Genomic DNA, 14,992 nt, shown 5'->3' with positions numbered 1-14,992 from the left:
ACTAGTTCCAGTGTACAAAAGCAAAAGGGACATCCACAACTGTGGGCAGTACAGTGGTTTCAAACTCCTGTCAAATTACATGAAAGTCCCGGACAGGGTGATTTATAAACAAGTATGCAGAGTAATAGAAAGTAAGATGAGAGATGATGAGTTCAGATTCAGAACAGGATGCAGCACAACCGACCTTATCTTTGCAATGCATCGGATAGTTGAGAAGAAGCTAGAGATGAGAAAATAGTCCAATTGGGCATTCCTAGACATGGAGAAAGCATATGACAAGGTTCCAAGAAAGCTGATTTGGGCAGTCTTGTGGTGGTTTGAAGTCCCAGAAACATTAGCAGAATTAGTGCAGGCTATGTACGAGGACAGTGTTTGATCTCTCTGAGGGGTTCCCAGTGGGAGTGGTTTTGCATTAGAGTTTAGCCCTGAGCACACTGCTGTTCATACTGATAATCGACTACATCAGCAAACAGGCTGGAAGGGATAAATCAACAAAACTACTGTATGCAGACCGTGTGGCATTATAGGCAGAGTCTGAGCAAAAACATCTGCAAAGGGAAGGGGACTAGAATGCTAAACCAAAGGCACATGGGATGAAACCGAGTACAGATAAGACATTGGTAATTGCAACAAATGGGGAAATCAGAAGCTGAAAATGAACATAGAAGGGAAATAGTGGAACAGGTTTACAGCTTCAAGCATTTGAGAGGGGTGGTGGAGGAGAATGGAAGTCTGAATGAGGAGGTCATATCTAAGATCAGAAGGGATGCAGTGAAGTGGCACTGAGTGGCAGGGATAATGTATGACAGAAAAATGCAAAAGAAGCTGAAAAGTATGCTGTACATAACAGAGTGGTCCAACCAGTACTACTGTATGTACACAAACCTGGACAGTAAAGTCAGAGCACTTGAGGAAGCTAGAGGTGATGGAGATGAAGTACAAAAGATGGGTGGTATGATGCACACTGTGGGACAGTCAAAGAAATGTAGAGATAAGAGCAGAAGTCAAAGTAGCTCCAATTGCAGGAAAAGCCAAAGAGAACAGATTATGGTGGTTTAGGCACTTGTGCAGAAAAGAAGAAGAGAGTCAGTTGAAGAAGATTAGGAATAGACAGGAAGAAAGGAAGAGGAATGAGGGCATACAGCAAATAGATGGATGAAATGTGTGAGGAAACACCTGTGACGGTCAGGCATGGGTGTCAAAGAAGATGGAGAGTCGCATTGACTCAAGAGAGCTGGTGATCATTGGCATGATGCCCCAACCCCATGTAGAAAATAGGGAAAAGGGGACTGATGAGGATGATGATGATGATTATAAGGGCTTTATCCCTCTGCACCATGAGGCTGGAAGAAAAAAAGGAACTTCACTGATTCCAGTGGACCATTTACAGGCACAACCCATGAAATCACATTCAGTACGATAAGCAGTGATAAAGCAATGAAGTTTCTAACATTTCCAACACTGATCATAAATATGAACAAAGACAGATACATTACAGAAATGACATTTACAACATTAAATATAAGGGATGATGAGCTATACTGCAATAACAAATGAAAGACAAAATAACTGGGGAAACAGAGATGTCTTAGAACAGTTAATTGGTTTGGTTATTTTAAGAGATAGAGGTATGTAAAGTTGTACTCCTCGTATCTCATAAGATTTAACCAATTAGTCTCATGATGACAGGAATTGTATCTATGGTGAGTTGATGACTATAACAGGAAGCTCTTTTGAAAACACTTGCATGTTGCGTTCTTTAGGAAGTGCCATTTTATGCTTTTTCGTAGGGGTTATATGAGTTGCTATCTTTTTTTGAAGATGATGCAGTAACAAAAGTGAGTACAGTATTCAAGGCAGAAAATGAAAACAAATGCATCTCAAACTGAAGGAAAAGGAAAGGGGAACCCAAATCAGGTTTTGAGATTCCGCATGCAACCCAGATAAGAGAGACCGTCAGAAATAGACACAGGCCTCTAAGGTTAAAGAAAATAAGACAAATACTGAAGTAGAGAAAGGGATGCTGCAAGTACCCCTGGTGGAAAAACGTTATTTTCATGAGCTGCTTTTTAGATGGTATTGATTAGATAAAGGGGAAATGCCTGTACCTGTACTTGTAAAGAAATAGATCACAGTCTCCCCTTCAAGTCAGAATAATAATGAAATGAATACCGATCTGGCTGGTTTACAGATAAACAATGTAAGCCTTAAGAAGGCTTAGAGGGATAAGAATACCCTGAGAAGGGAGGATCTAGAGGGACTACCAAAGGAACTGAACAATCCGACTACATACTCCTACTTTGAACTAAAACATAAGTAACACTACAATGTAACAACAGAGAGAGAATGGACACTAAGCCACTTATTTGTCCAGAGACCTTCTAAAGCATGAGTAATAAAGTTATCACATCTTAGGGGGCCTGTTAGGGATAGATATACAACAAAAGCTGTGCATTTAGCTAGTTATTATTGACCTAGCACAACAAAGTACATAGGGAACATTTGTACATCATGTCCAGAGTGTCAGAGGACAGCAGCAAACCCAGAAATAAAGAATATTTTCAAACCTTTACTCATTGTGGCTATCGATTTTGAGCACATACATTGTTGTTCCACTGGTACAACTAAGTACATTTAGTAATTATTGATTGTGCAACAACATTTAATGAGAATTAAGTGTTAATTTCTTAACGCTAACATTTTTGTATGTACCCCGTACAAAAAGTTAAAGTAAAGGCCATATTAAAAGAACTAGTACTTTTTTTTGTAGGCTAAGAATTTGTTGAAGAATTCTTATTGACCAAGACATTTCATTTAATTTATGCCCAAGTAATATATGAACTTTGTCAATTGTTTTAAAGTAAAACAGTTACTGACATTTTTATAATACCAACATATAGATTGGCTAGTTGAGGACTTTAAAAAATTCCATGTTATAAAACGATATATATATATATATATATATATATATTTATATATATGTGTGTGTGTGAATGTGAGAAGCAGGAGCTAACTACACTCCTATTGTCTCTTTGCCTATTGTCTCTTTGCTTTAAGTACTACTAGCCTGAACCAGATTTGCTCCATTTGAAATGCTGTAAAGCAAATATCTCCAAGGCTTGTTTGATATAGCAAAGGAAAATGGGAGGAAGAAAATACCGCCTTATGAGTAATATAGAACATTTTTCTAACCTGCAAGACATGTTAAGAGGTATACTGCCTGTAGAACCTATGAAGACAGCACAGTGAATGCAACAGAGACCCTATAACAGAAGTGTTTGCCTTAAAGAATTCAAACTCGGGGCTAAGGTGCTTGTGTTAGCACCCACTGCTAAAATGAAATTCATTGCAAGTAGTAAAGGACCATTTGAAACTGCAGAAAAAATTATGTGAACCGAACTACAAAGTTAGACAACCAGAACAAAAGAAATTCTGAACAACCATATCACATAAACTTCAGCTTCTTGCCATTGTTTTAGAATATTTATGTAGGAAGTGTGTTGACAGGCCAAGTTAAGACCCCAACGGCATGTCTTGAAGTTAAAATAGTCATATGATTATCCATGTCACAAATTAAGTAAATGGAAGAATAGGGACATATTCACTGAGCTGCCTGGTAGAACTAGTTTAATGACACACTATGTAGAAACAGTGTCTAGTGAAAAAGTCATATTTGAAACCATATTGGATAACAAAATCTCAATGCCAAGTAGTTGGAAAAAATGCTTACATCTGTGCAGAAAATGGTTAAATTTGGCATTATAGAATAATTCCATAGTGAGTAAAGTAGTCCCAGTGTACCCAGTTTTATGTCCACTTTAGATATAACCAAAGGCTGTCAGCAAATTCTTCTATCCCCAGAGGCTAAGGAAAAGATTATATTCTTAACACCTGATGAAGTCCTCCACTTTAGGGTCCTACCTTTTGGTTTCCACAGAGCAACTATGACATTCCTAAGACTGATTGACAAAGTTTTAAGACCTTCCTGGATGACATTGTAATACTCTTCAAAACCAGTGAAAGCAATCTCAGTAAAGTTCCTAGCTGTTCTTCTACCAAGATGAATTGTCAAGTTACCCAATTAAATAAAGGTTAGGCATGGAACAATTACTCTACTTGGGATGCATAATAGACTCAAGGATTGTGAAGCCTAAGATTATACAATTCAGAGCAGGTCTATGCCAAATAAAAAAGGTAACTTAGCTGGTTATCTAGAGAATGTTTTCATGGTTTATTTTTCTAACTATCTGTATGTGTGTGTGTGTGTGTACATATATATAGCAACAGATATGTGTACTGCGTATAAATATATATCTTTCTATGTATATTTGTAGCCTTGTTGAGGGAAATTTAATTCTGGACTTGTTACTCTCTTGATTCTATTTTTAGTCTTTCTCTTTTAAATACATTTAATATTTTCACACTTTCTTTGCTTTGTCAGGAAAACACCATCAGTAGCTAGGCTTTGTGATTATAATAATTTATTGAACAAACAGCCAAAACCATGTTTCATTACATCGTACAGCAAATACTTCCCATTTAGCCAGTAACAAAGCATACTTAATATCAGTTTGTTCTGTGAAATCGCTTAACTTGTAGGAGGACAGGCTTGCATTGTTTTAATCTTTCTTTGTTGGCTTTCATACACATGCTCAAGGTGAAATTGCTCAAGCGTCAATAGTCCGCAGGAAAAAAAAGAGATCAACAGGATACAGTTGAATGCTTTTTGCCATAGGAAATAATTGTCAGTGGGATTTCCAGGTATGCTCTGTCAATGGTTCGATTATTTAGGGAGATTTCGCCCTTCAAGTTGGTATGACTGTGATGCTGGTATATATAAGTTTGTGAGTTGTAGGGGGTTTGTTACCTTGCCAAAAAAAAAAAAAAAAAAAACAAGATAAACAGGAGTTTTTCATCTTTTTTGTTTTTCAAGCATTTTTTCCCCATTTTGTTTGGAACGTTGACTTTCAGGAAGTCAGTATTTCATTGTAGAAATCTCTTTCTTTCCTTCTTGACAGTATCTAGTAGACAGAAACTCTTTTTATCATGTGCTTAATTCAGAAAGCATCTATTTACACAGTTGCATTCCTTTTTCACTTTCCAAGTAGTTCAACGTTTATTACGTTGCTCAGATATTCTTCCAGGAATTGCATAGGTAAATCTTCACACACTATAGTCTTTCTGCTGGACTATTTCTCTTCCAGTTTCTTTTCAAATCAAATGCCACTAGGTTCTGTTAAGCCTTTAGGGTCATCCTCTTTTAGGCCACAGGCTGTGGTACACTTTTTCCTCTTTTTACAATCCTATGCCTTTGTACTCTTTCTGTTTATGTTTTTCCTTCTTTCTATATTTCTTTCTTTATTTCTCTTGTCTATAACAGTTTTCCCAGCTATATCTTTAAAAGACCCCCCCCCCCAATTTGGCAACCTCCAATTTCTTTTGATGTAACAGGAGTGTGGCTTCCCCTACTCCAGCCATTTAGCAGTTACTATACCATCAGGCATCTATCTGCCTGTCTGTTTGTCTCTCTGTTGCAAGTGTGTCTGTGTGTTTGTGTGTGGTTATGCATCTGTAGATATGTTGTGGCATTGTGGCTGTTTATATAAGTATCTACTTTAATTAAAAAAATGCTGTGCACACACTATATATTACAGAGAAACAAGCTATTATGTGTGCTTTGTATATTATGGCAGGGAGAACTTATAAAATATACAACAAACACTAAGTAGATGTTATGAAAAACTCCTAGTCAAGTATATCCTCTTTAATTGCAAAACACTCTGGCGCATCGGCTTATGATAAGCCTTCAAGGAGTAAATTTACAATGTTATTAACTCATTTTATACCCACTGATATCCAAATAAAACATTCAATTAATCAATTAAACAATTAACTATTAAAATTACCTAAAAATATGCATTTGAACAATTTCATTTAAAGAAGCATCTTGAATTACAAAACACATTTCAAACAACACTCAGTGTTAAGACCTTGTGGGACCAAAGTCCCAAACTTCAAAATAAAAACTGTCTCTTTATAAAACAACCTATTTATTTTATTATTCACATTTTCTGTATTTATTTGTTCTAATATTGTAGCTGTTAAATCTTCAGGATCAATAGCATGATGCAATTTAAAATGCTGAGCCAAGGAACTTTCTTCTTTCTTAGCTTTGATGTCCCTAATATGTTCCAACAGTCTAGTTTTAAACATTCTCTTTGTCTGACCTATATAAAATTTATTACATCCACATTTTATCGCATAAATTACACTCTCTGTTAGGCAATTAAATGCTGCAACAGCCTTAAACCTAACATTATTAATAACAGAAAAAGTACTAACAATATGTTTACAACCCAAACATCTGCCACAAGGTGCAGTACCTATGAACTGAATATGTTGTTGTTAACTTATCTTAACTTAAATTGTTCAAATGCATATTTTTAGGTAATTTTAATAGTTAATTGTTTCATTGATTAATTGATTGAATGTTTTATTTGGATATCAGTGGGTATAAAATGAGTTAATAACATTGTAAATGTACTCCTTAAAGGCTTATCATAAGCCAGAGTGTTTTGCAATTAAAGAGGATATACTTGACTACGAGTTGTTTTTCATAACATCTACTTAGTGTTTGTTATATATTGGATATTCTGTGGTATGTCGAGTGATCCAGGGATTAATTTACCATGTTTATTCAGAGAAGAGTCTCTGAATTCGTCCCAGTTAACCATGGACACTTTTGTGAGATCTGTTCGAGAAGGTGACCAGGCAGAAATTGTAAAATCGGCTAGCGGCAGTGGTGAAAGGCTACCCACTCCAGTTTGGGAAAGGATGTTAGAAGAAACCCGAAGCAAACATTCTTCAAATCTGTTTGTGGATGTGGGTAAGCGTTCCACTGCCTTCTCATGTGAAGCCAAAGTCCTGCTTAACAAATTAGAACAGTTATTAAATAAAGAAACAGCAACTCATTTCAATAGAATGCGTTTGCAGCGATATTTGGAACTAGATATAGCTCCGAAGGGACTTAGAGCTATGAAATTTCCTTCTTTACCCTTCAACTTAACTAATCCTGTAAAAAAGTGTTTAAACAGAGATGAGAAGCTGCTGCACATCACTGTGTGGTAGAATGGACCAAAATATTGATGGAACGTGATGAAGTGAAACTTTTAGACATTAAAAAAGATATCAGTACGGTATGTAATAATGTGTTGACTTTGGTAGATAAAACAAAGTTTGAACTTGGATTACATAATATTCAAGACAAACTGGTAATGTTAGAAAAGAAATTGTGTGAACAAAAATTACATAAACTTAAGAGAGACTTAAAAGACTATGAGAATGGTACAGCCTTTTTTTGGTTATCCAATAAGAAAATTAGATCTCCCGTTTGTTTTGAAAAACAAGGAGGTACATAGGTTCATAGGTTCATAGGTTTATACTAGGCTATCTGCCCTAGGGCATTTATAAGCCTAGCCCAAAGTTATGTGGCTTTCACCACCCCTTAAGTTTGAAAGGTACTATGCCCATTAGTTTACCGTGCCTCTGTCCAGCAGTGACACTGAGGTGATCCCCGGGGTAAACCTGCGATCTCCCATCCATTGATCAAGATTTCTCTTGAACAGGGCCAGCGAGGTGCTCTGCCTCACATGTACCGGGATTTTGTTCCACAGCATAGGGAGTCTCTGGGTGATGACTCTGTCCCTCCAGCACGTCCTATTTATAACTGTGTTAAGGTTTAAGTCTCTTCCTCTAGTATTTCTTATGGATTTAGATTTTTTGAGGTGGAGCATGTCCATCAATTCCGGGTTAGACATGGCCTTGTACGTTAGGCACAGGTCACCTCTGAGCAGACGGTATGTGACTGAATAGAGCTGGAGTTCCTTCAGTCGGGCAGCATAAGACATATTTTTGAGACCCTTTATCCTTTTGGTGAGGAATATTTGGGGCCTTTCCAATTGCTGCAGGTGTTGGGTCAGATACATTCTGAATGGGGCATTGTACTCAATCACTGGTCTGATGAGTGAAGAGTACAGGGGAACAATGACCTCCCTTGATCTAGATGTGAATCCCTTCATGATCAGGTGGGCAATGTAGAAGGTTTTCCTAACTACCTTGGCAACGTGGGTGTCAAATGAAAGGTTACTGTCAACCTGGGTCCCCAGATCCCTGATAACCTCTTCTGTGCTTAGTGGATTGCCACCTATATGGTAGCTAGGGGTAACCTTGTTTTTCCCGAAGGGTATGACTATGCATTTTTTGGCGTTTAACTTTAGGCCATGGCTTTGGCACCAGTTATCTGTTTCTATGAGACCCTTCTGGAGGATATCTGTGTCTGATGTGTTTTAAACTATGGCGCCCAATTTGCAGTCATCTGCAAACTTTGTCAGCCATAATCCTCCTGTGTTTGCCTGTACTTCTGAAAAGTAAATGCCGAACAAGAGGGGGCCCAGGACTGAGCCTTGTGGGACACCACTTGTGACCGGCTTGGAGTCTGACATGGCGCCAGCCACTCTGACCCTGTGGGTTCTGTCACTTAGCCAGTTTGCAACCCATCTTGTGACGTATGGGTTTACATTTAAGTTGGTGAGTTTTTCTATGATACCCGAGTGGGGCATTGTGTCGAAAGCTTTTGCAAGGTCAAGGTAAGCTGTGTGGACTGCCTTGCCCTCATCAATGGCCTTGGTGACTGTTTCAAAAAAATCAACCAAGTTTAAAAGGCATGATCTGCCCTTGACAAAGCCAAACTGGGTTGGATCCAATGTCTGTAAGTCCCCTATGTCTTTATTTATGAGTTCCATTATGATCCTCTCCATAGCTTTGCAGACTAGGCTTGTCAAGCTGATGGGGCAGTACAGAAGGAGAGACATCCTCCGTGGATACTAGTTGGTGCCAGAATGATGTAGAAGACGAACGATACTATCCTGACCTTCCACAACATAAAAATCCAGAATATATGTAGAATAATTTTCATCCCAACTGGGAACCTAATCAGCCAAGGAAACGGAATTATGCCGAACAGGAACGGGAACAAATTAAGGGGGATTCGAATTATCGACAATGGAACAATAAAAGAAAAAGGACTAAATGGTACTGATAAAAAAATTTTTGACACTAGACAGTTGGTGTTGAATTTATCAGGAATTGTGTTGGATTAAAACTTATTAGCTGTTCTCCAGCATGGTTTAAAATTTGTACCCAATGTAATACCTAGATTACATTTTTTTTTAAAATAGAGTTCTTTAGGATGATACGTAAAATGCATTTATGGTATTTTTTTCAAGCAAAACAAGGTTTACAACCTACAAATGCTGAAATGTTTTTTGATACTGAATGTACTGATGTTGAGTGTAATGATATGTCGGATATTTCTTTTGTTTCATGTGAAAGTGAACTGAATGCATATTTTAACTTAGACACTTCAGATATTAAAAGTGGAAGTAATTTTATGCCACCGTTTATGCATGAAGGTATAAAGAAATTTCATTCTATGGTAGAATTTGAAACAGAAATGTTATTCAATGAATTTAAAAAGAAAAATGTCATTTATAATTTAACAAAGAGGGAATGGATGTCCTTAAAGAAATTCTCAAAGCAAAGAGAATTGGTAGTCAAACCTTCAGATAAGGGAAATAAAATTGTAGTGATGCATTACTTACAATATAGTAAAATGTGCTATGATTTACTTCATGATAAAGATGTTTATGAAGTGACGACAACAGCTAAGTTAGAAGAAGCTAAACTTAAATATAAAGATTTAATAAATAAGAGGTACAGATTAGGCTATTGGTCTGATTTAGATGTGGATAAGAAGTTATCTTATGAAAAGTCAGATAATGCATATTTTTATTGTTTACCGAAAGTGCATCAACAAATGATAGATCCACCAGGGAGACCAATAGTCTCAGCCAGGAAATACTTTCTGCATAATTTAGGAATTGTACTGCATAAATATCTGTTAAAAGAAGTAGTTCATCTTCAATCATATATTAAAGACTCTGTAGATTTTATAAGTAAGATAGAGAAAGTAATATGGAAAGACAGCATGTTTTGGATGACATTGGATGTAAAAAGCCTGTATACTAATATCAAACATAATTTTGGCATGGAAGCCCTCAAACTATATCTAGGTGAAAACCCAGTGGCACATTATGTGATGAATTTAACTGGTTTTTGTTTAAAAAATAATTATTTTTATTTTGAAGACATAATGTATCATCAATTACAAGGAACCTCAATGGGTTCATCATTTGCCCTCATGTATGCAAATCTGTTTATGGGAATGGGAGAGACCAAATATATCTATACACACAGTTTTTTTTAAACAATATGTAAAATTATATTACTGTTACATAGATGATTTAGTTTTTTTGTGTGATGGAGGGTCAGAATTTATTGAACAATTTGTGATGAATTTGCATGGAAATAGATTTGACCTCAAATTTGATGGTTTACAGTGGGGCACAGAAATTCATTTTTTAGATATAGTGTTAAAATGTATTTCTGGAAAAGGGGTTGTCACCAAATTACACAGAAAGTTTGATGTAGTAAATCAATTTATGACAAGTGATAGTTGTCATCCAACTCACACATTAGAGTCTTTACCTTATGGTGAATTTCTAAGGATATCCAGGATTTGTAATAATGATGATGATTTTGAAAATGAACTATTAAGAACAGCAGAAATGTTTGAAAATAGAAAATATGATGTGAATAATGTAGATAATAGTATGAACAGAGTTAGAAATGTGAGATATGGGATATGCAGTAAGAAGGTTATTAGACTACCAAGAGATAATATAAGTACATATAAAGATATTAATAAAAATTTATTTGTAGTTCTAACATTTAATATACTCAGTGAGACAGTTAAACACATTATAAAGCATTATTGGCAATTTTTATTAAAGTTTCAAGAGTTGGAAGGTTTGGCAGAACAGAAGTTAATATTTTCTTATAAGAGAGGGACTAGTCTCAAAGATATGTTAGTTCAAACTAAATTCAGCAGACCACCAGATAAGTTAACACGACATATTCAATTCATAGGTACTACACCTTGTGGCAGATGTTTGGGTTGTAAACAAATTGTTAGTACTTTTTCTGTTATTAATAATGTCAGGTTTAAGGCTGTTGCAGCATTTAATTGCCTAACAGAGAGTGTAATTTATGCGATAAAATGTGGATTTTATAAATTTTATATAGGTCAGACAAAGAGAATGTTTAAAACTAGACTGTTGGAACATATTAGGGACATCAAAGCTAAGAAAGAAGAAAGTCCCTTGGCTCAGCATTTTAAATTGCATCATGCTAGTGATCCTAAAGATTTAACAGCTACAATATTAGAACAAATAACAACAGAAAATGTGAATAATAAAATAAATAGGTTATTATATAAAGAGATAGTTTTTATTTTGAAGTTTGGGACTTTCGTCCCACAAGGTCTTAACACTGAGTGTTGTTTGAAATGTGTTTTGTAATTCAAGATGTGTCTTTAAATGAAATTGTTCAAATGCATATTTTTAGGTAATTTTAATAGTTAATTGTTTAATTGATTAATTGATTGAATGTTTTATTTGGATATCAGTGGGTATAAAATGAGTTAATAACATTGTAAATTTACTCCTTGAAGGCTTATCATAAGCCGAGGTGCCAGAGTGTTTTGCAACTAAAGAGGATATACTTGACTACGGGTTGTTTTTCAGAACTTATAAAATTTCTAATATGAGTCTTTCAAAAGTCTTGTAGGCCATAAATGCAGTGATGTTTGTCTCTCCTAAAAATGGATTTTCATGACACGAGTGGAGACACCAGAAGGAGCTGTGAAGTGCCAGGAATCTATATGTGGATCTGTTCCAGGAAAGCCATAGCCTAACTCTAGATATCAAGGAGTACTAGGGGCATGATTGCAGATGAACTGAGTGCTGTAAGGCAGCCTGACCTAATCTGGAGTATCAGGGTTGTGGATTGTCAGGGAATGAGACTTTTGACACTTAAGGTGAACTGAAGTAAGCAGAAATTATACTGAGCTAGAATATACTGATTTTGTGTAAGCTAGAAGTCCACTCCAAATTTGTCATTGTAAATAAACATCAATCTGCAAAAAGGTTGACAGCACATTCTTCAATCTATATAGATCGAGATACATGCTCACCAATCACTTACTTCCCTGATCCAGCAATGATCAAAAAATAACAAAAGTTATCCTTTTCTATAATCACTGAATCTAACTAAAAACAAAATAAAAATCATACCACTACAACCGGATCATTGAACAGTGGTACTATTTGAAAAGGGTTTTTCTTTAAGTAACTCAGAAGACTGGGGGTATGGCAGGGTTAGGATTAGTCTACATGAGGATAGATGGGTAGAAGTACTTTGCCCCCCAACTTAGCCACCTTACTGTGTGCTAACCCTAACCTCGCCACTTGCTTCAACCCCAACCCTACATATTATCTTAATAAAAAAATTTCTCTAACAGTATCACTATTAAAGACACTTAGACATAGAGCACTCGCTCATGCACATACATACACAGACCCATAAATGCATCTGTAAAGCTATCCTGTTACCTAACCCTCACCGTAACTCTTAACTGACACATGCACACCCATACATCAACTCACCAACAAGACATATAAACTATCCCTAATCCACAAACATGGACATACACTCCCAGACCTAACCCCTAACCCCAACCCTGACCATTTTTTGTCAAACAGCATATTTGGCGACAAGAAATTTTGAAAAAAGGAACCTGCAGTTAATGTTATCAAAAGAATGCACATTCATTATTGTTAATTGTCACCACACACACACCTGAATTCCAGTATGAAATTGATAAGGTGAGTCTTGAGGTTTTACACTATTATACTGCAGAAGGAAATGGTAGCAGTTCAGCCTGACAATTGCAGACTTAATCACTATGATTCTTATTTTGCATAGAGTATTTATTATATGTATCTTTCCCCATATAAAAGTCTTCTTTAATGTTCTTAGCTTTCCTAAATATTTTGTTTTTCACTGAGTGACCTCTCAAACCTCTTGCACCAGAGGCACATGGGATATATGCAAATTACCTTTATGAACATCAGGTGTTTCAGCTATATAGCGATGTTGAATGCCCATGACTTTTTTTCTTTTTAAGTCATTTTAATGGACAATTTCAGCCCAATAAGTCAAACCCCACTAGCTGTGGATATGCATATTTCATCCTTATTATGACCTCATCAGCACAGCACAAGCAGAGTGTTTGACTAAGAATAAGAAACACAGGGCTGTTATACCCAGCTGATGTCCATTACCATTAGGGTGACTGCAAAATATCCCAACTAACAAACCAAAACAAAGAGCGAGAAGGTCACACAGAAAAGCCAGTCAGTAAAAACTAAATGAAAACTCCAGTCAAGCTAGAACTTCCACTGAGAGACCTCTCAAATCTGTTGCACCAGAGGCGCATGGATATATACAAATTACCTTTATGAACATCAGGTGTTTCAGCTATATGGCGATTCATAATGCCCATGACTTTTTTTCTTTTAAGGCATTTTAATTGACAATTTCAGACCAATACGCTCAAATCTATATTACAATTTAAAATATATTTTTCATAATTCTTTAAGTCATCCAGTGTTTTTAAAAATGCCATGTTGTGTGAACTCAGCAGGGGTATAAATTGTGTATACCTACTTTTTTGATCTTACCTTTAATTTGCAATAATAAGTATAAGGAATAAATCCCTCTGGATACACTTTTTCACTAAAATATCCAGTTATCATTTATCTCTGTGTCAGCCATAGTATCCGAGTGCTTGAAAAATTCAACAATTATACTACTACACAAAAAGTCTCAGCCAGCAAACCTGAACAACTATTGTTCAGTAGCTCTCACCTCTCAGGAATGAAGTGTTTCAAAAGGCTGGTCAAAGACTATTTAACAAAAAAACTTCCTGCAGAACTGGACCCACTCCAATTTGCTTATCGGTCCAACTGCTCCACTGCAGATACCATCTTGATGGCACTCCACACATCCTTAGCACATCTGGAAAACAAAACCTGTTACATCTAACTGCTATTCATTGACTTCAGCTGTGCCTTTAACATGGTCATACCACAACATCTGATAGAGAAACTGATTCGTTTGGGGGTCAGTACTCCTATGTGTAACTGGATTTTGGACTTCCTTATTGACAAACTGCAAAGAATAAGAGTTAGCAATAGCATCTCAAAGAGCCTTACACTGAGCACAGGAGTCCCTCAAGGATGTGTTCTCAGTCCTCTGCTGTTCTCCATGCTGACCCACTACTGCACAGCCAGGTTCAGCTGAAATCACATCATCAAATTCGCAGATGATACTACAGTCATAGGCCTAATCAGCAATGGTGATAAAACAGCATACATGGAGGAGGTGGAACAACTGATTGACTGGTGTGACAACAATAAGCTGGGTCTGAACATAAACAAAACCAAAGAGCTAATGTGGACTTCAGGAAAGACCAGGTGACAGAGCTCCCTCTCAGAATCAAGGGAGAAAAAGTGGAAAGGGTGAAGAGTACCACATTCCTCGGGGTGTATATCACAGAAGACTTGACATGGTCCATCAGTACTAGTCACATTGTCAAGAAAGCACAGCAAAGACTCCACTTCCTATGCAGATTGAGGACAGCAAACCTCCCATCTTCAGTGCTCACCACATTCTATAGAGATACCAGTGAGATCATCTTGACAAGCAATATCACAGTATGGTATGGAAACTGCAAGGACATGAATCATAAGGCCCTCCAAAGGGTGGTGAAAGTGGCAGAGATAATAACAAGGTCCACGGTTCCATCTATACAGGATCTACACTCTGCATGCTGTCTTGGAAGAGCCACAAATATTGTTAAAGACTGTACTCATCCAGCTCAGGGACTGTTCTTCTGCTTTTCTTTGACCAAGCAATACAGAAGCATACTTTGCAAAATGACTAGAGCCAGAAACAGCTTCTTTCTTCAGGC

The sequence above is a fragment of the Protopterus annectens genome, chromosome 7.part0, assembly GCF_019279795.1.
Source record: "Protopterus annectens isolate FY-2018-M chromosome 7.part0, PAN1.0, whole genome shotgun sequence".
Classification (NCBI taxonomy): Eukaryota; Metazoa; Chordata; order Ceratodontiformes; family Protopteridae; genus Protopterus; species Protopterus annectens.
Note: the sequence above shows the minus strand (reverse complement) of the source record.